At 35.1% G+C, this 22,391-nt stretch overlaps 1 pseudogene; it reads left to right on the top strand.

Moving 5' to 3' along the window:
- Positions 1–599: 599 nt before the first annotated feature.
- Positions 600–1,177, top strand: LOC101707679 (cyclin-G1 pseudogene; annotated as a pseudogene).
- The last annotated feature ends 21,214 nt before the right edge of the window (positions 1,178–22,391 follow it).

The following is a 22,391-nucleotide window of genomic DNA, read 5'->3' as shown; positions in this document are numbered from 1 at the left end:
CCCCAGTGGTACGAGAAATAATAGCAAGGCTTTGCCATGGTCCGACCCGGGAGGAGGGCGGTGCAGTCTCGGCGGCCGGCGCTGCGGAGACTTTCACCCAGGACAGTTCTCCCTCCCCGGGCCTCCCCCTCCTGCCCTCTCCTGTCCTCGCCTCCTAGGCCTCTCTTATCGGATACCGTGGGGCGAGGTGAGAGCAGGCCAGGGGAGGGTGATCACGCCGAGGAGCAACAGTCTCTAGCAAGATGATAGAAGTCCTGACAACTGACTCCCAGAAACTGCTACACCAGCTGAATACCCTGTTGTAACAGGAGGCCAGATGTCAGCCAAAGGTCTGCGGCTTGAGACTAATTGAATCTGCACATGATAATGGCTTTAGAATGACTGCAAGGCTGAGGGACTTTGAAGTGAAAGATCTTCTTAGTCTAACTCAGTTCTTTGGCTTTGATACGGAGACATTTTCTCTAGCCGAATTTACTGGACAGATTCCTGTCTAAAATGAAGGTACAGCCCAAGCACCTTGGGTGTGTCAGACTTAGCTACTTTTACTTGGCTGTAAAATCTATAGAAGAGGAAAGAAATGTCCCATTGGCAAGTAACTTGATCTGAATAAGTCAGTATTGGTTCACGGTTTCAGATTTGATGCGAATGGAAAAGATTGTTTTGGAGAAGGTGTGTTGGAAAGTCAAAGCTACCACTGCCTTTCAATTTCTACAACTCTATTATTCTCTCATTCAGGAGAGCTTGCCATTTGAAAGGAAAACGAGCCTAAATTTTGAAAGACTAGAAGCTCAGCTTAAGGCATGTCACTGCAGGATCCTATTTTCTAAAGCAAAGCCTTCTGTGTTGGCCTTATCTGTCATTGGATTGGAGATCCAAGCACAGAAGTGTGTAGAGTTAACAGAAGGAGTAGAATGTCTTCAGAAACATTCCAAGATAAATGGCAGAGATCTGACCTTCTGGCAAGAGCTTGTATCCAAGTGTTTAACTGAATCATCAAACAAGTGTTCCAAACCAAATGTTCAGAAGTTGAAGTGGATTGTTTCTGGGCATACTGCACAGCAACTGAAGCATAGTTACTATAGAATAACTCACCTTCCAACAATTCCTGAAACGGTTTCTTAGTTGGTAATTTTGGTTGCTATTCTCTGTATAGAGAAAATTGTATAATTTTCTTCTACAATTGAAATATTGAAACATTATCTTCAAAATAAACCAGCTGGACTTGAAATAGCAAAAGGGAAAAACTGGTATCACCAATCTAGTCAGCTAATATTTGAAGGCATTTGCTATATATAAGGTACAATACCCTAAGGGCCAGGCATGATGGTGCATGCTTGTAATCCTAGCACTTGGGAGGCTGAGGCAGGAGGATCATCATATGAGTTTGAGGCCAGCCTGGGCTACATAGTGAGTTCAAGTTCAGCCTAATTTACATAGCGAGACCCTCTCTCCAAAAAACTTAAAAAAAAAAAACAAATCCTTAGGAATTTCCAATCTCTGATATATATGTTAACCATTTCATTAAATTAGCAGCTTAGAAAACAATGTCCTCTTTAATAATCTGAACTTTTAAGGTAGTGCTAAAGTAATGCTTTTTTAATTGCACATTTTGCTAAACGTAGCCCTAAGCTTTAGCTCATTTAAAAGTTATAATAGGACCAAAAGTTTGATCCATATATGAACTAATTGGAGACTGTTAGCTTATAAGCAGAGAATCATTATGAACTTTAATGTTACACCTAAAGAAAAAGTAATACAAAGCAGATGATTGCTTTTGGGTTTCTGAAAATTGCCAGTATGTCTCAACATACTGCTACTGCAATTGGAATAATAGAAAGTAATTATATTCATTAAAAACATAAATTCAGTCACTGCATATATTCTATATGTTCTTGCCATCTAAATTTATTAGCTTACAGTAATGATTTATCTTTTCCTGCTCAAAACTGAATGTTAATATTTAATACATCCACATATGGTTATGAAACTTGGGCATGAAAAATTTACTTTTAACAGCTAGCAGTATTTAGATAAACTTTTGATAAGTTGGAGGTTTTTATTCTTTACATAAATAGTATTATTACAGCAACAAAAAAATTTCTTTGAAGACTTTCTCCACAATTCTGAACTATGGACTCCATAATGTTATAATTGATTTAAATTGTGAACCCTCGGGCCAGGGATTTAGCTCAGTGGTTCCACAGCCTGCCTCGCAAGCACAAGGGCCTGAGTTTGATCCCTGGTACCAAAAAAACCACAAAATATTGGGCCAGGGATTTAGCTCAGTGGTTTCGCTGCCTGCTGCGCAAGCACAGGGACCCGAGTTCGATCCCCAGTACCAAAACAAAAAAAAACAAAATAAAATTATGAACCCTCAAAACATCACAACTAGATTAGTATAATGTTTTCCATCTTTAGAAAACTGCCTAATTAATATAATGCTGCAGTAAGATTGTTTAGATTGAATTCATCTGTAAAGCTAAGGACATAAATGTGAAACAAGCCTGAAAGGGTGAACTGTGAATCTTCTTTTCTAACATTAATTTAACTTTCTATACTGGATCAATATATTATATTTAGGTGACTTGGCAAATGGTAACCTAAAATTTTAAATTATGAGGCTTACATCAAAACCAACATTTCACAAGTGCATTTTTTAAAGGCATAATAAGGTTATTTTCTAGATAATGTAATGGTTTCTCGGTACCCATAAGTAGTCAAGTCATAGATAGTTCAGAGATGAGAATGTTACATTTGGGAATTACATTTACATTTAAAAACATTTTATATTAAGCCAAAATGCAGACCTACTAAGTTTGGCATATTCATTGAGCTATCTTTAATGTTTCTTCTAAAAAACAGGTGACATTTGTAGCAATGATAAAACTTTTTATACAGAATCTATTTCCTCAGTCTTATCTAGTTCCATTTAAAAAAAAAAAATGTTCTATTATATTACATAGTTAAGTCAAAATCAATTACAACTCTGAAAACTTGCTTTACCCTAAGTTCTGGCTAGATAAATTACTCCAAGTTTTACTATGGACTGTTTCTCTAAAACTGCCATTGCTTCCAGTTTTGTTTTTTTTTTTAAGGAATAGAATATACTTTCACAAATTTCCATAATGTGTCTTAAGAAAAGGAGGCACTGTCATAATTATGAGATTGCTGAGGTAGTGTTTGGAATTCTCCATATAAGCCAATCAATATAAGGAAATGTACATATATTGTTATTGTTGTAAACATTTAGTGCAGCCTGAAGCCTGAGTCTATCCAGAATGGATGTAACCAATTTTGACATCATGTTACAGATAACTAAGCATTGAAAAATAAACCAAAGAACCACAGTATATTCTACCTTGAACTTTTTGTAAACCATGTTTTGTGGATACTTTCAGTTTTACCATAAGGCTGATATATTTCAATATTTCGAAAATATCAGTATTAATTTTGAGTTGGCAGAGGTAACCTAACCAACTACCTTTCATACTAAGAGATATACCTTTCAGTAAAATTGTTGAAATGCAATCCTTTGCTGAGTAGTTTTGTTTCTCTTCTGATTTAATTATTTTAGCAATGAGACAAAGTGATAAAAGGCTTTCTCAGTATATTTAAATTTTACACTAAAGACAGATGGAAGCAGAAACAATATTTTTAATAATTTATTAATTGACCTTTTACATTCTAATTTTTTTAGACATAAATATGTTTAATGTGCATTACAAAGGTGTGTCCATGCATGACTAATCACTTGTTATTTAGGTTGACTACTGCTACGGGTGCTATCCTACAAATTTACCCTTAGATTCTGCCTACCTGAAGTTTTGTGCAAACCCTGTCACCTAATTAAATAGCATTTCAGTAGAGTGGTCAGTCAACTTAATGACAGCATTAGGTTAGTATGCTTGGATCAAATGGTAATTATTAATGAACAAAAATAATTGTGGTTCTGAACTACTCGTGTTTAATTGAAATTAACTAGATATAAAGTAGTTATTGCAAGAAATTACTGGCCAAAATAAAACTGTTTTGGTCTTGACCTCTATTAGATATATTAAATAAACTTTTGTTTTCACAGTGTTAGTTTTTTTTAAAAAAAAGAAAAGAAATAATAGCAAGAATCAACAAATGGAGTATTAAATTAGAAAGCTACTGCATAGCAAAGAAAAGAAGCAATAGAGTGGAAAAGATAACCTGTAAGATGAGAAAAAAATTGCCAGCAATTCCTTGTACAGAGGACTAACACCTAGAATATGTAAAAAAAAAAAAAAAAAAAATACCCTCAAATATTTAACCCCCAAAATACAAAACCCAATCAAAAAATGGGCAACTGAAATGAACATGTATTTCTCAGAGGAATAAGTAAAAGTGGCCAATAAATACATGAAAAAAATGTTCAATATCTCTCATCATTAGAGAAATGCAAATTAAAACACTTAGATTCCATCCTACTTCAGAAAGAGTAGCTATCATCAATAATTCATGAGACTACAGGTATAAAGGAACACTGCTACATAGTGGGTGGAAATGTAAACTAGTACAACTGATATAGGAGGAAGAGATGTAACTCCCAAACCTACTAGATATCCAAAACGAGAGTTTGTGTTCTCTAAAATTGAAGAATGAATTCTAGGAACAATGGAGGATAAGTATAGGAAAAATTTATTGGGAGAAAGAAAATTTCTACCTAAGAAAGACAGAAGGGGGACCAGAAAGTGGGTTGCCCACTCACCCCACTTTTCAAAGATGTTTTATACAGCAAAGCCATGTGGTGAGCCAGGTACAAAGAGGGACAAAACTATAAGACCCAATGGAAATTTACAAGGTGGACATGAGGTGGGACAAAGCCATGACCAACCAATAAGATTACAAGTACAATCACCCAGGCAATATTGATAATGGGGATCAAATGGGAAAACAAGTCATAGACAAGGAATTTCCCATTTAGAATATCAATCACTGCTATTTATCTCTAGGGAAGTAGTGTTTCTTCTTTTTATAATGCTTTTTACAATGTGCGTGCCTCAATTGTTCTCCATGTTGGTTCCTTCCTGTGTTGGCTCCTGGAGGGCTGGTCTTGTCTAATTGCACACAAGATATCTAATTAACTTACCTATCTGCCATACAACCACTATGGAAGTCAGTATGGCGATTCCTCATAAATATATTATATATATAATTATATATTATATATAATCATATGTGTAATATATATTTATATATATATATATTCTGAAAGGTAGAGAGACAGCAGCAAGCTCATTGGGTTCTCTTGACTGCAACAACCAAGTGGATATATCTGTAGGTTTTCTTTTGCTCTTATGTATCCCATCTAGGTACTTCAGAAAACAGTAAATTGGAAATTCTAACAAGAATAGACAAAAATAAGCCCTAACAAAAGTCTCTCTCTAATCAAAGGGCCAGTAAATGGGTAGCACAAGAAAACAGAAAACTTTTAGATACCCACTCCTCTCCCATTAAACAGCAAAGAATAAACCATGGTTCCCCCATGCCAGGAAATGTTGAATGAGAAGCCTAAACTTCTACCCTTGCCAATCTGTACTGAGCCACTGAAAGCCCACATCCAAAGCTGTATACAAGAAGGCCATGTAGGTAGCCAGACATTTTTCTTCCCGCTGAGTGACGATAAGCCATCCCTTCTCAGCATCAGTGGAAGCTACCTGAGGAGCCTGGAATACCTTTTTTAAAAACCTCAAATATTTAACCCCCAAAATACAAAACCCAGTCAAAAAACGGGCAACTGAAATGAACATTTCTCAGAGGAATAAGTAAAAGTGGCCAATAAATACATGAAAAAAATTTTCAACATGTCTCATCATTAGAGAAATGCAAATTAAAACACTGAGATTCCATCATACTTCAGAGAGAGCAGCTATCATCAAAAATACATGAGACTACAGGTTTCCCCAACCTCTTAGCATCCAGGTACAAGGAACCCCTCTCCCTGATGACTACTGTCAGAGGAGGTCTAGTGGATAGCAGGATGTTCACCCTTGCTGGTGATGAAGACACCACTCTAGATAGAGTCAGAGGGAGGCCATTTGGGGAGTAATAATGAGGTATTGCTACTTCTCCATCCAAGGAGGAATTAGTGGAGGCTGAAATCACCCCAACCAGCAGTCACAAGAGGGTCCATCCTGGGGGCCCAGAGATGGTCAAGTAAAGAACCTGGAGTTTTACCCCCACACATCATTAGCATAGTCGCACCAGCTACCATCCCTTCCCTGCAGGAGCAAAGAAAGCCAACGGCAACAGAAGGTAAAATAATTTGCAGAATCATAACAAAATGTCCAAATGTCAGATTCCAATCAAAAATCATATGAAGAAACAGGAAGATTGCAAACTGAATGAAAAGTGACAGAAAATAGACACCAACACCCATACACCAGATGTTAGACTTTTGTGACAATGATTTTAAATTAGCCATCATAAAGATGTTCCAAGGAGAAAACACAAACATGTGAAACAAATGAAAAATAGGAAGTCTTAGCAAAAAAAGATAAAACGAATCAGTGTAAAATTTAGAACTGGAAAACTATAATCAAAATTTTTAATGTAGTGAAAAATTGTATTGTACAGCAGAATATAGATTATGGAAAAAGAGTACATGAGCTGAAAGAGAATAGAAATTATCCAATCTAAAAAGAGAGAAAACATACTGAAGAAAATATTAACAGGACCCCTGGGACCTTTGGAACCATAACAAAAGATCTAATATTCATGTCTTATGAGTCTGGGAAAGAAGACAATGAAGAGGCTGAAAAAAAGCATTAATAGAAATAATGCATAAAAACTTCCCAAATTTGTCACAACACAAGCCTACAAATTCAAGAAGCTGAATGAGCCTAGAAGAAGATAAGTCCAAAGATAGCCACATGACAATATCTCATAGACAAAATTCAAAAAAACTGAAGAGAACTCTTAGCTATAGTGGAAAAAACTCAAATGACAGTGAATTTTTCATCAGAAATGATCAACTCTGGAAGAAAATGGCACAGCATTTTTCAAGCACTGGAAGCAAAATCTATCAACTCAAAGTCACATATCCAGTGAATCTGTCCTTCAGAAGTATATATGAAAGGGAAACAACACATACTCAGCTGAAAGCAAACTACAAGAGTTTGTTACCACAAGACCTACACTAAAGAATGGGTAAAGGAGATTCTCTACACAGGTGATGAGGAAACAACACCATCAGGAAGAAAAATTCAAAAGAATATAGGAAGCTGTACTATGGGTAAGAACAATGAGCTTTCCTTTTCCTATTGAGTTGTCTGTTTGAGAACGGAAGCAAAAAAAATTACAGCACTGTCTTGTGAAGTTTTAAATGAAATTATAGGAAATATTTAAGATATCCACATTATAAATTGAGGGTTTAGATATAAAGGGAAGTTTTTTATACTTTGCTGTAACTGGTGGAATGATGACATTATGGCAGAGATATTTAAAGAGATACTCTAAAACTACTATAAATAAATCAAAATGACATTGTAGAAATATTCAAGGAAACTAGTGGAAAACAGAATAAAGAAGGCCATACTCTTAAGTCAAATAAATAGGACACACATATGTAAATACCAAATAGTTTCTCTGGTGTGAAAAACTAAAAGTGTAAATAAGGATCAAAATTTATAATTGATAATGTGAAATAGGAAGAAAAGGTCTAAAGGAGTAGGGGAAATGGGAGGGGTAGGGGAAAGGAAAGAAGAGAAAAGAAAAAATATGAGAAAAGGAAAAAATGGAAACAAAGTCTTTGTAAATAGGGAAGGGTGGAGGGGGTGAAGGGAGGGCAGGGGAAGGGGGAAAAAATAAGAACCAAGATACTCATGTAAAGGTACAAGACCCCAATGATGAATGTAACTGTATTGTATACCTAAAATGTACCAATAAACTTAATGAAAAAAAAAAGAAAACTAAGAAATAAAAAAGCAAAAAATACAAAATTCAAAAACAAAAACTAGGGCCAGGGATTTAGCTCAGTGGTTCTGCCGCCTGCCTCACAAACAGAAGGACCCGAGTTCGATCCCTGGTACCAAAAAAACAAAAACAAAAACTAAGGTGGACCAATCAATAGATACATTAAATATAAATTATCTAAATATGCCAATAAAAATACTGATATTCACACAATGAATATTAAAACATGATCCAATATAAAATGTCTACAAGAAATTCACTTCAAATACAGTGATATAAGCAGAGTAAATATATGTAATCCAGGCATTAAACAAAGGTAAGCAGAAGTGACTATATTTTATTACATAAAATACTTCAGAGCAAAGAAAATTTTGAAATAGAAAAGGTGATGCTATTTAATACAGCAATACTACATATGTTTGGACCATTCAGATGCAAATTATGTGAAAAAAACTGAGACTAGAAAGGAGATATAAACTACAATTATAGGCAGAGACATCAACTTCTTTCTCAACAATTGGTAAAACAATTAGAACATCAGCAAAGATTTAGAATTATTTCTCAGTAAAACAACCTCAACAAATTTAAAAGAATTGAAATCATAGTATGTTCTTACAACCACAGAGGAATTAAACTACAAATCAATAACAGAAAGATTACAGGAAAATATTCAAACATTTAAAAATAATGTGCATACTTCTAAATAACCCTTGGGTAAAAGAAGTAGTCTCAAGAAATATTCATTAAAAGGTACACTAAACTGAATTAAAGTGAAAGTAGAATATATTGAAATTAGTGAGGTATAGCAGAAGCGATATTGAGAGGGAAATTCATAGCATTAAAGACATGACATTAGAAATGAGGAAAATTCTCAGGTCAATAATCAAAGCACTTACATCAAAAACTTAGATAAGAAAAAAGCAAAATAAACCCCAAACAAACAGAAGGATTGAAATAATAAAAGTAGAAATCAAGGGAGTTCAATTTTACAAGATAGATAAAAATCAATGAAACAAAGAGATGATTCTTTGAGAATCATCAGCAACAGACCTCTAGCAATAGTGACCAAAAAAAGAAAGAAGATGAATTATCAACCTCAGTAACTAGAAATAATAAGGAACTAATATAAACAATTGTACATGTATAAATTTAATAATTTAGGTTAAAATGGACCAATTCTTGGGAAAATACAAAGTACTAGATTTTACCTAATGTGAAATGAATTCTTAATTTCAGAACTTCCAGGAAAGAAATCTTTATCCCAAAGTAGCTTCACTGGAGAATTCCACCAAACTGTAAAGAAAAATTAACATCAATATTATATGATCTTTTCCAGGAAATAGAATAGGAGGACAACACTTCTCAACTCATTTTATAAAACAGATACTACCCTGATAGCCAAATCAGACAAAACAGCACAAACAGCAACAGTAACAACAACACACACAAGCACACACATACAAACACAAATCACAAGGTCATATCAGCTAATGCAAAAAATACATTTTAAAAACTTCAACATGCACTGAGAATCTTAAAAAAAAGTTCAAAAACTCTCAAAAAAGAGAAATCACAGAAAACATATTCGCGTTCATAAGGAACACCTATAAAACACCTAGAGCTAATATTGTACTTACTAGAAAAAGACAATAAGGCAAAAATGTTCACTCACCATCCTAATTCAAAATAGTACTAAAATTCTACCAAGCTCAACAAGACAAGTAAAGAAAATAAATGCCTACAGATTAAAAAAGAAAAGAAAAACTATCCCTATTTTTACATGATATCATTGTGTATACAGAAACTCCCAAAGAATCTCCACAAAAAGGAAAATGAATTTAGCAAAGTCACAGAATAAAAGATAATGGTGAAAAAAATCAATTGTATTTTATATATTATCAATGAATACTTTAAAAATCAAAAATCTAAATGCAGTATCATTTATAATCACTAAGAAACATGAAATATTTAAGTATAAATTTAGGAAAACACACACAGGACTCATACACTAAAAACTACAAAATACCAATGAGATGAATCAAACACCTAAATAAATGGAGAAGTATACCATATTCATAAATTGGAAGACTACTTATTAAAGATGTCAGTTCTTCCCAGATTGTTATATAAGTTGAGTTGTTAACACAATTCCCATCAAAATCCCAGAAAGAATTTTTTAGACATATATAAGGCTTGAAAATTCATATGGAAATGCAAAAGACCTAGAATACTTCAAAAGTTTGAAAAAGAATAAATTTTGAGGAATCATATTAGATTTCAAGATTTATTATATATCTACAGTAGTCATGATGTCTAGTGCAGGCAGAAGAACAAGAATATAGATAATGAAATGGAAAAAAGACCTCAGAACTAGTTCACACAGATATACCCAGTTTATTTTTGGAAAGACACAAAAACAAGCCAATGGAGGAAAGATGTCTTTTTCAACAAATAATGCTAGAACACTTAAAGATCAATAGAAAAAAAAAAACCTCCACCTAACACAACTTATACAAATACTGCTTAAAATGCATCGTCAATGAAGGCAACATGTAAAACTCAAACCTTTAGAGAAAAACATGGGAGAAAATCTTTAGGGCCTAGGTCTAGTCAAAGAGATTTTACAGCTGGCATCAAAATTATGATCCATAAAGGAAAATTCAAAGTATTGGATTTCATCAAAATTCAAACTTTTGCTCTATAAAAAAATCCTCTAAATAATATGAAAGCACAAACTATAGAGTAGGAGAAAAATATTTTCAAACCACATAGTCAAAAAAGGCCCAGCACCAAAAATATTTAACAACTTCTTAAAACCCAGTAGTAAAGCTTTTTTATCAAGATGGCACCAAAGGTGAAAAAGGAAGCTCCTGCCCCTCCCAAAGCTGAAGCCAAAGCAAAATCTTTGAAAGCCAAGAAGGCAGTACTGAAAGGCATCCATAGCCACAAAAACAAAATGTTCATGTCTGCCACCTTCCACAGTTCCAAAACACTTTGGCTCTGGAGGCAGCCCAAATACCCTCAGAAGAGCACCCCCAGGAGAAACAATCTTGCCCACTATGCTATCATCAAGTTCCCCCTGACCACGGACTCAGCCATAAAGAAGATAGAGGGCAACACACTTATGTTCATTGCGGATGTCAACCAACAAGCACCAGATCAAATAAGCTGTGAAGAAACTCTATGACATTGACGTGGCCAAGGTCAATACCCTAATCAGAACTGTTGGAGAGAAGAAGGCATATGTTTGGCTCCTGATTATGATGCTTTGGATGTTGCCAACAAAATTGGGATCATCTAAACTGAGTCCAGCTGGCCAATTCTAAATACACATTTTTTTCACCATAAAAAAATAGTAAAACCCAAACAATCCAATTTAGAAATAGGCAACAGATATGCACAGACATTTCACCTAAGATGATAAAGAGGTGGAAAATAAGCACAAGAAAAAATTAAATACGATTAAATACCATTAAATACTAGAGAAATGGAAATTAAAAGCACAATGAGAAGTCACTAGATACCTGGCAGAATAGATGAAATAAAAAATAATGACAGTGACCAAACACTGGCAAAGAGGTGGAGAAACCAAATCCCTCACATATTGCTAGTGGTAAAATGGTGCAGGTACTCTGTTTGACAGCTACTTTTAAAAAATCCTAAGCATGCAGCCAAGCTTTACAGTTCAGTAATTTTGTCATTGGTCATTTATCCCAGGGAAATGAAAACTATGTTCACACAAGTATCTGTACATAAATGTTTATAGCAGCTTTATTTGCAATAGCAAAAATAGTGGAAACAATCTAAATGTCCTTGTAAATGATTAAACTGTCTCATTGCCATAATGCAAAATACAACTCTGTAATAAAAAAGAATTGTTATACCAAAAAAAGGATGAATCTCCAGAGAATTATGCTGAGTGAAAAAAAATTCACTGGATTCCATATGATTGCATTTGCATACCATTCTTCAAATGACGAAGTTTTAATAATGGAGAACAATTAGTGCCAGGGATAAAGATGGAGTAAAGACATCGGGAAGCAAGAGTGGCTATAAAAAAGAGCAGCAGAAGGGATCCCAGTGGCAATAGAAATGTTCTGTATGTTGACAGATCATTATATCATTTCATCATTTTGTGAGATGTTACTACTGTGGGAAACAGGGTAAAGGGTACATAGAGTATCTCTGCATTATTTTGTACAACTGCATAAGAACCTGGTTATCTTAAAAGGAAAAGTGAAATTTAAAACCTTTAAAAAGAACATCATGTGTTTTGAGGGGGATAATTTACAATGAAGGTGATACTGGACCAGGAAAAGCAGAAAAATTCTGTTGCAGGAAGTGGCTAAAAATGATGCAAATGTGGCAGGTGAGGTATGAAGAGACAACTAAGAAAGAGGAGCCACCTATAGAGAAGACAGGTTTACTGCCTCCAGACACCTGAGTCTGTGGTTCCATACCACTGAAAGGCACAGCAGCTCTTTCACCTTTGAGGTCTATGACACCAGGTTATTTCCAGTGACATTCTTTTGGACTTAAGCTAGCTTAGAACAGTTCTTTTTCTTGCTGTCAAACTACTCCTAAGCAACAGCCATTTTCACAACTATCTCAGCTCTCAGAATAAAACAGAACATAAAAATGAGCAAAGTCAATTTTACTACTACCATATGATCTGGTAATCATGTTCCTTGGTAATTACCTAAAGGAGTTGAAAACATATCCACAATGCATAGGATGTACCACAAGTAAATTTCCTTTTGTTTTTGGTCCTACAAGGACACTGATTTTTTTAACGAATAAAATATATTCATAATATTACCAGTATTGACTATAATTGTAAACAGAGGATAGCCTTGAACCTTGTCTCAGTTACATTCTCTTCTCTGAGTTACAATACCTGCACCCACAAATTATAGGAGGAAAGGTTTGTTTTTGGCTCATAGTTTGTAGAGGTCTCCATCCATAGTCAGCTGGCTCTGAGGCAGGGCAGCATGGCAGAGGAGCATGGCAGAGGAGTATGGCAGAGGAGAAACAGTCCATGGCATGGCAGACAAAGCAGAGCAATGGAGGGGAGTAGCCCCTTCCAGGCCATGTTCCCAGTGACCCACCTCCTCTGACCAACATCACATCTACCTCCCAACATCACATTTAGCTATAAACTCATCAGTGGACTAATCCACAGATTAGTATCACACCCCATGGTCAAGTCACCTCCCCGAAGTGCCACATATGAGTGCATAAGCCTTTGGGGGGACATAAAACATAATGATTAACTTATATATTTAACCTTTTTGGATTGAGATGTCTCATTTTCAGTGTGAAAACCTCTAGATTTCTTTTTCTTTATCTCCTAGTTGAACTAAGCTATCTTAAGCCTTCCTCACTTTCCTTAAATTAGCTTATGTTCAACAGTTAGAAAAACAAAGGGAGAATTTTAAGAGCAACGTGAATGTAAAGAGGATATCAATGTTTCAAGCTGTATGTAACAAGTGGTCAAAAATTTATATTACTGTGGTGTGGGGTCTATATGTGAAAGCCAATTCCTCTACTCATCTGCTTAGATTTATTCTTACACTCTTAATGGGCCCACAATTAAATGTAAAATGTGATTCTTAACCCTTCTTAGAAAGAAGAGAAATTATTTAATTTAAAAGCAACTCTCTCAAAGGCATTTATGTCAGATTTACACAAAATGGCATGCTACTCTATCACAAAGAAGGATAAACAGAAATCATTTGTAAGAAAACAGATATACCTTGAGACTATAATGTTAAATGAAAGAAATCAGACATACAAGTTTAAGTGTCACATGGTTTCTCTTGCATGAGAAACCCAAAACATAAATAAAGAGCAAAATAAAAGATAACGGGAACATGGCTTTCAGCCTTTTGGCTAAGATCAAGTGTAAAAGATAACAGGAAGTAAGGAGATAGATCTTTTGTAAATGGGAAGGGGATCAAGAGATAGAGGAAAGAGAGAGGGAGAGGAGAGGAAAGGAATGAAAAACCAATTAAGATGTGTTACGTACATATACCAACTCCCCACAAGGAATGAAAACATTATGTACTGCAAGCGTGTGCTAATAGAAAATAGCAATTATCTTTATATCTCATAAAACTCAAACTTAATAAAATTAACCACAAGTTTTTCAAGACACATCCTATTAGCTATAATTAGGAGCACTCACCCCCTGTTTATCCATTTATTTTACTCAAGAGAGCTATACTTGTGCTGTTACACAATAGGCTCCTTTATGAATCACAGCCTAGACCTGCAGCCCCTTATGGGCTGTGAGGCAAGCATGAGTGTGGTGGGTATGTAAATCGAAACAACGCCTCATGTCTGCAAATGAGTGAACCTATGCTGGGAGTGTCAGGAAATCAGCAGAAATTAGTCCATTTAAAGTAAGACTAATGAGGTTATCTTTGTGTATTTTGTGGGTAAATCTAATGGCATCCTTATGAAATTGAACAAGGATGCTCAGAGCACTATCTCACAGCTTGTGATGTGCTACTAAAAGGAAGCTAGAAACACTTCCATTTCAGAAAGAGTCAGGAATAGGATCTACAGAGAATGAAAAAAACCAAATCAAAAAGCAGCACAATTTTTAGAAATTAGGAACCTTGTATTTGTACTGTGAGACTTAAAAGGGCTTTTAAAGATGGTTATACAAACTACCTGGCACATAAGCTTTGCGTGTAAAGATGGAACTTTGTCATATCCCTGACATTGAGAGATGCCTAGACTCTGGAAAATTTACCTTCAGGCAGCTTGGCTTATTTGTAACTCAGCAAATTAAAAATACATTATCTTTGACACCTTCTGTGAATGGGACGAGCTTCTAACTTGCTTATGCTTATGTGAAAATAGGATTAAATTAGAATAGACATTTTAATAAGGGGAGCAATTCTGCCTGAAGCTATCATACAAAGCACCCTCCTTCCTTCACTAAAGCACTTCTCTTATGAAAATGGATTGTTAGCCACTATCATAATTATAATCCTAATTGCTCTATTTACTGAGTGTCTATCACATGCCAGGTACTAAGTACTTTCCAGATGTTACATTCAGTCCTTACAATAATCCAATGGTATTACCAACCCATTTTATAGAAGAGGAAACTAAGGCTCAGAATGATTTAATCATTTTAAGGTCAGAGACTTGTTGCAAAACAGGTCAAACACTTCACTTATGCTTAGAAAATAAAGAGGAAGTTGGTGGTTGCCTCTGGGAAGTCAGCCTCAGAAGGAGTCAACACACAAGCAGAACTTTCAGGTTTTTTTTACATATCACTCAATTGCTGGATTTCTTCTTACAGAGAGAATGAAATACTTTTCTAATAAAAAAACAATTGAATTCTTTAGTCTGATAAGACATCTGCTATATGAAAACACTGAATGCCTTCAGTGCTGAAACACAGCAGGTGTAGAGTGAACACTAGACAGAGCTGAAGTGGTTAAAACATTGTATTCTTTGTAAAAATGAAAGATAAAAATGTAAACCAGCTGAAATAAGGAGAAATCATTATTTGTATAATATTTATAATACCATATATACATATCATTAAATAATATATATATACATTCACTTAGATAATGTGTAAACAAGATATCTAAGAATATTTAACATGTTCTTCCATTTAAAAAAATCACTGATTCTTAACCTCAGTGCATAACTGCATTTCCATGGTTTGCTTTTGTTTTATTATCCAGACAGATGATCAGGATATAAATCTCTCTCTTTTTTAAGAGACGTAAAGGGATTTATTAGAAATTTAAAGTACTGTACACACTCAAAGAAATAGAATCTGGGGCGGGCGGGCGGGGAGAATGAAACACAATCCAGTTTGAGGCTGGGAAAATTTTTTTTTTTGGTGATAGAAATCTGTGGAATTTGCCCCACCCACAGAAAGATAATGGAACCATGGCCCACTCCCAGAAAAGTAATGGCCTATTTATTAAAGCCTATTGTCTGTTCATAGGTAAAAGAAGCTCATTTGTAAGTAAAAACTTAGGATATATAGAGTTTAGCATAATATATAATGCAGGAATATAATGAAAAGGTAAAGGAAATCTAAAATATCCATAACAAAGTAAACAGGTATGACTAGGCAGTTCAAAAATTTTAAACCGAGGCACAATAAAATATAAAGTGCATAGTAAGAGAAAAGGTGATGCATAGGAAAGGGAAAGAGTCACAGGGCCAGGCCCTGAGACATCAGCACCAGCGTCAGACCATGGATAGACTCAGGTTCATCTCCCAGCTTCTGAGGGACATCTGTGTCCCAGTCTATCCTACATGTCATGCAGAGTTGTCGTCAGAATTATATACCATATGTACGTAAAGCATTATACTCGGTGCATGGTCCCATTAATATGTACTCATCTCCTGTGCTTCCTTGAATCTAAACCAAGATATGAACCCATTCCATACAAAACCAACTGCTATTTTCTTAATGTAGTAAGGGCCCATAACCAGTATATTTCTCAATAGCATTGCACTCAAATATACTACAATGGGATGCTTATACCAGTTTAGAATCAGATAATTCCAGAGGCTTTTTAGATAGTTTTAATTTTGAATGCTTTTCTAGGGTGGGAAAGCAAACAGTAAGTTGTGACTAAACTACCAGACAGACACACAGACATCGTCTCCATTAATCACATCATGGTGTATGGTGTCTGAAAGAATACTGGCTTTCATGCATTGTTTTCCACACCCTGAAGCTGTAATTCTGACTTGGTGGGATGTTGCTAAAACATGTTATTGAAGTAAGTGATGATCAAATTCCAGCAGCCAAATTCAAATGTAGCAAGGGAAAAAATCATATCCAGTTACTGAAAGATTTCAAGCTAATGGGAAGACAGCATAAGCATGTTTCCCTCCAAAAGCAACTCATTATCAGATGCCACAAGAGGAGCTGGCATATTATTAGTCGCAGTACACTGAAAGAGATCTGCTGTGAGTGAGGCTTCTGCCCTCTTACTCAGTTCTCATCTAGGCTCCAGAGAGAGAGGATTTAGATCCAATTGAGAAAATCAAAGATTGAATCTAAGACAAAAAACAAAATGTAAAATTAACCAGCATTATTTACAAAGAAAAGTAGGGAACAGTTCAACAATGATCTTTATGGTGGAACAAAAGATCAACAATTTACAGTGGAAAATAACAGAAATATGTATCGACAAAATCAAACACAGCCATGAAGCTTGCCCTAGCAAGAATGATGCCTCCTTGGCTGCCTCTGTTTTGTTTTTAAGACTAGCCGGTATAAGGATGAAAACCCTTGCTAAAGCTGTCCCACTATCCACTTTCTCATCACCTTTCTGGTCTCAAGTTAAAGGCCTTCTGTAAGCCAGAGGAAATAGTGTTGTCAAAATTTCAACTACAGTACAGGTACAAGCACCCAATGATAAATGTAAACGTATTGTATATCTAAAATGTACCAATAAAAGAATTTAAGGAAAAAAAATTTTTTAAATAAAACTTCAACTAAAAACGTAATTGTGAACATAATACAGGTGCTCCAGGAAGGTCTGCAAGGAGCTAAATTATCCAGGAAAAGACTTTCTATAGATAGTCACATTTGCTGCCTATGCCCTTTTTCCTTATCCTAAAATCCTATAAAGACCCTAATCTCTCACCCGACTGTGTGATTCCTTTCTTGGAAACTTCTCAGCTGTCCATGTTGATAGTGTATCTTGACTCAAGTAAACTCTTGAAGTAAACTTCTTTTCTACAAAAGAAGAAACCAGATATAGTTAATATATAATTATTATAATTGCTAATTATGATTGAAAAAAATGCCAGGAAAGGAAAGCAAAAAACATAATAGAAAAGAGTGCTTAGGTAATTAAAGTTGTTTTATACCACACAGTCTTCCATTAAAGTCGTTGGCCACTGGGGCCAATTGCAAATAACTGTAAGAGAAATAGATCATGACCACCCCAAAATAGATGCTAATAATATTTGAAAAAAAGTTACACACCCACGAAAGATCAATATATTAGTGACAGTCTTATAAATATCAAGAAGGATGACTAAAGACAACAACAAAATATCATAACTTTGTTCTTTTCCTTCACGTCTCAAAAAACTAATTTTTTGGCATTTTTGAAAAAGTGAATTGATCACTTACAAAAATGAGGTCAGGCCCATGGCTAAGAAATAACTGAGAAGGTCTGTTTACATGCCAAACTTTCACAAGCTATCTATTGGGAGGGGAGAGAAATGGGAGATGGAATTTTCTGATTTATTCTTGGAGTGATTATAAAGGAAAAATAGAAATAGAGAATTGTAAGTTGACTGAGGATTCTTCTAAAGCATGAATCAGTACATTTTTTCCGTAAAGGGTTAAACACTTCAGAAAATGTAGGTCATGTGATTTCTATCTTGACTCAACACTGCCGTTGTAGCATGAAAGAACCCATAGCCACTGTATAAGCCAATGAGCATACCTGTGTTCTAATAAAAAATTATTAAAAAAGAAAAACAGGCAGCAAGTAGCATTTAGCCTGAGGGCCATAGTTTGATGATCTCTGCTGTAAAAAGTATCTTCTTGTTGATTGAAACACACACACACGCACACACACACACACACACACACACGCAAAACATTTTATTAAACCTAGTTAAGAAAACATATCAGTCTTCAATGCCACACTGAAAGCTTGAGCACTCATGTCTCCTAAAACATTATCCGCTTCTTCAAGTCTTCTTATACTTAGAAAAACAGGCCTTTCTCTTCAATGTCTGAGCACATATCTTTCATATCTTCATAAGCTTAGAAGCTATAATATTGCAGGACATGGTGGCACATGCCTGTAATTCTAGCGCTGAGACTGAGGCTGAGGCAGGAGGATCACAGTGAATTCAAGTCCAGCCGGAAATAGATCTAGGCCGGCCTGAATTCCAAAGCAATTCCCTGTGTCAAAAAAACAAACAACAGCAAAAGAAGCTATGATATTAAACCTTAAATGAAAGATAAAGCCTTTACAAAAAGTACAACTCTTAGAAAACATCCTATGTGACCGATTCAAACATGATTCATTCCAGTTCAATAAGACATCTAATCTAAAATATGCAGACAAGAACATTTTGTTTCATTTTCTTTTCAATGGTATCATTTTTCAAAACTTAAGAATTAGAATTAAATGCAGGCTTCATTTTCACCAAAATGATAGCCCTGAACCACCATATTTGAGAAAAGGCTGCTAAACTCAGAGGAAGTCAAAGAGTGGTGTGGGAAGATGCCAAGAGAAGATGCTTATTGCTGGCTGGAGATCTCAGACAAAGCTGGCAAAGCACACACACATGCACGTGTTGGTGAACTTAAATATGAAAACCTTAAAACAAATTAACAAAAAGGTTTGTTTTAAGCATCCTGATAAGTTTAAGACACCTAAAAATCCCAGAGACATTCCACTGAACTCATATTTCTCCACATCCACAATCAACCCCAGAGGGTGGTTGATACTTTATAGTGTCCTCAAAATAACAAAATGTGACACAAGGATTTCAGACTGATCAAATGTTATTCAACTACAAAGAAAAGAGAGAAAAAAATTAACTTTTTGGCACTTGGGGACTATGACTCCATGGCTCATTTTTGAAGAAACCACTAAAGAACATTTTTTACCCAAGAGCTAACTGGACACCAATGGTGAAACAAACAGTGATAACCAGTCCTCCCTTCAAACTGTAGGACTAAGACTTGAACAAATGTGAGGTTTGTTAGCAGAAAACAGGGCTTACTATTTCAAGCCTGTATGTGTTTAGGACTGATATTAATTAACAAAACTGGAACGGCAAGCAAGAAAGAAGATAAAATGTGGATGTGATGCTTTTCTCTTAATTTATAAATTTATGTAAGGCTGGGAAATCAAGCAATAAATGTTCACACATATACTTAAGAATCAGAAGGGGGGCCGGGGATTTACCTCAGTGGTTGCGCCGCCTGCTGCGCAAGCGCAAGGACCCAAGTTTGATTCCCGGTACCAAAAAAAAGAAGAATCAGAAGGGTTATAAAGACCTTGATGACAGTCACAGCCTTGCACAGACTTTTACGTTAAATTTTCGCAGTTCATTAACAGGTGAAATATTTTCTGTGCATTTTAGACTTTTGACCTTTCTTATGGAAAATGATGTGGAGAAAAGCACTTAATCTTTGTGAAGAAGTTATCTGGAACAAGTTACTAAAATCCAATAATGGTGAGAATGGGAAAAGCAGGTAATTTCAAACAAAGAGATGAAGATATTGCATGTGGAAATCAAGGCTTTTCTGAGTCACTAAAATTGTGTCTTCAAAAGATTCTGCTATATTTTAGGCCTCAAAGTTTATATATAAATTAAAAGAAACTTTTTATAAATATCTTCAATAGAAAAAACAAGAATTTTATTTGTTTTACATTGAGACATGAGTTTTAATAGAGCAACCAACTGGTACTTCACAAGAGGTAAATATGTTAAGGCTGCCTAATTTAAAGAACCTGTGTTAGGTGTGAGGAAAATACTAATAAGTTGTTGGTGAGAATATAAATTAGCATACTATTTTGGAGAGCTATTTAGTGATATCTTTAAAATGCAGCACTTGCACTGTTAATACATTTTGTACCCTATTTGTCAGAGACCAATTAAATGAATTACAGTATATTCATCAATAGAATTCTATTACCAATTTAACATTTTTTTAAATTTATAAATGCCATATTACATATGATTATACAAGTAAATTATACATATAAGCAATTACACATATATGTAAACACATATGCAAAGAAAATATCTAGAAAGATATAAAATGCAGACTACGTTTGCAAGATAAATCTTTCCACATGGCTTAATTTTTTACAGTATACATTTACGTTTTTATAGTTAAGAATAAAATAAAGACCAAATTTAAGATGTGATAACGACATTGTTTCTGTTTTCATTTGTGTATATTTCAATGAAACAAACAATACCAGGATTGGAAGGGAACTTAAAGAGTCGAAGCTAACTCATATTCTGGGAATATGTCTATACTCTAAATACTCTTAAAACGCAGTTGTCCGGTCTTCATTTTTTTTGGATCAATAATTTTCTGTTTTCCTCTTACAAAAAGACAATCGGAGAGCCGGGAATTTAGCTCAGTGGTTCCACCGCCTACCTCGCAAGCTGAGGACCCAGGTTTGATCCCCAGTACCAAAAAAAAAAAAGACAATTGGAGCAAATAAATATAAAATGGTAAATATGTCATATTTAGCAATGGCCAAATACACATTTTCTTGGTATTTCCCACCAAAACAAACTGAAATTTTCAGAAGCATACATATCTTACCCATCTCCCACCATCTTTAAAAAAGGAAAAACATCAATACTTTTAATTCTCCACAATCTTTAATAATGATTCTCAAGTACTCTAAGGCTATTCAGGTTATCAAGACATCTTAATCAATAAATTTGTTTAAAATATACATTCTCTCACTTATAATTATTTTTTGGTACCAGGGATCAAACTCGGGACCTTGCGCTTGTGAGGCAGGAAGCAGAACCACTGAGCTAAATCTCCGGCTCTCACTTATAATATTATGTTGCCCAGAAACTCCATCTAATGAATATTCTTACAATTTTTCATTTTTTGTAGTCTTCATGGACAGTCTGTGCTGTCTAAATCTGCATGGGAAATAGACAGAAAGCTGAGTAGTAAATATATCCCAAGTTTCAACCCTTCTATTCTGAGAATTCACAACCTTCTGGGACCAAAGTTTTGGTGGTTCTGGCACAATGACCCCCAGAACCAAGCCATGTAGAGTCTTGACTCCAGGATACTCATGATTACATGACTATAACTGAAGAACTGCAGTGAGCATTTAACTACTGAGAGCACAAAGTACAGGGTCCTTACATGACTGAAGAAGATAAACTGTTCTTATAGAGTGGAAAGGACTTCAACAAAGATTATACGGCAGCAAGAAGTACTGGCAGCAATAGACTGATCAACTCTCTCTCCACATGAGATTTGAAGCAGAATTGACTTCTTTGGTCAAAGACTTCATAACCTTCATCAGTTTCAGAAGATATAGGATAGAAATAAACATCAAGGGGAGCATTGGGCTCCCTGTTCTAAGGGAAGAAAGTAGCTCAAATGATTTTTACAAATAGAAACATGTAACTATCTTTTCATCCCAAAATTATGGCAATCTGTTATAGTTTGGATCCTGAATGTTTTTCAAAGGCCTGTGTATTTTTTTCATTAAGTTTATTGGCACATTTTAGATATACAATACAGTTACATTCATCATTGGGATCTTGTACCTTTACATGATGTATCTTTGTTCTTATTTTTTCCCTATTCCCCTGCCCTCCCTTCATTCCCTCCACCCTTCCTTATTGACAATGACTTTGTTCCCATTTTTTTCCTTTTCTCCTATTTTTTCTTTTCTCTTCTTTCCTTTCCACTACCCTCCTCACTT

This window comes from Heterocephalus glaber, unplaced genomic scaffold, assembly GCF_053883595.1.
Source record: "Heterocephalus glaber isolate CG9 unplaced genomic scaffold, H.glaber_assembly_v1.0 deba00001666, whole genome shotgun sequence".
Taxonomy (NCBI): Eukaryota; Metazoa; Chordata; class Mammalia; order Rodentia; family Bathyergidae; genus Heterocephalus; species Heterocephalus glaber.
This window is presented reverse-complemented; position numbering and strand designations above follow the sequence as displayed.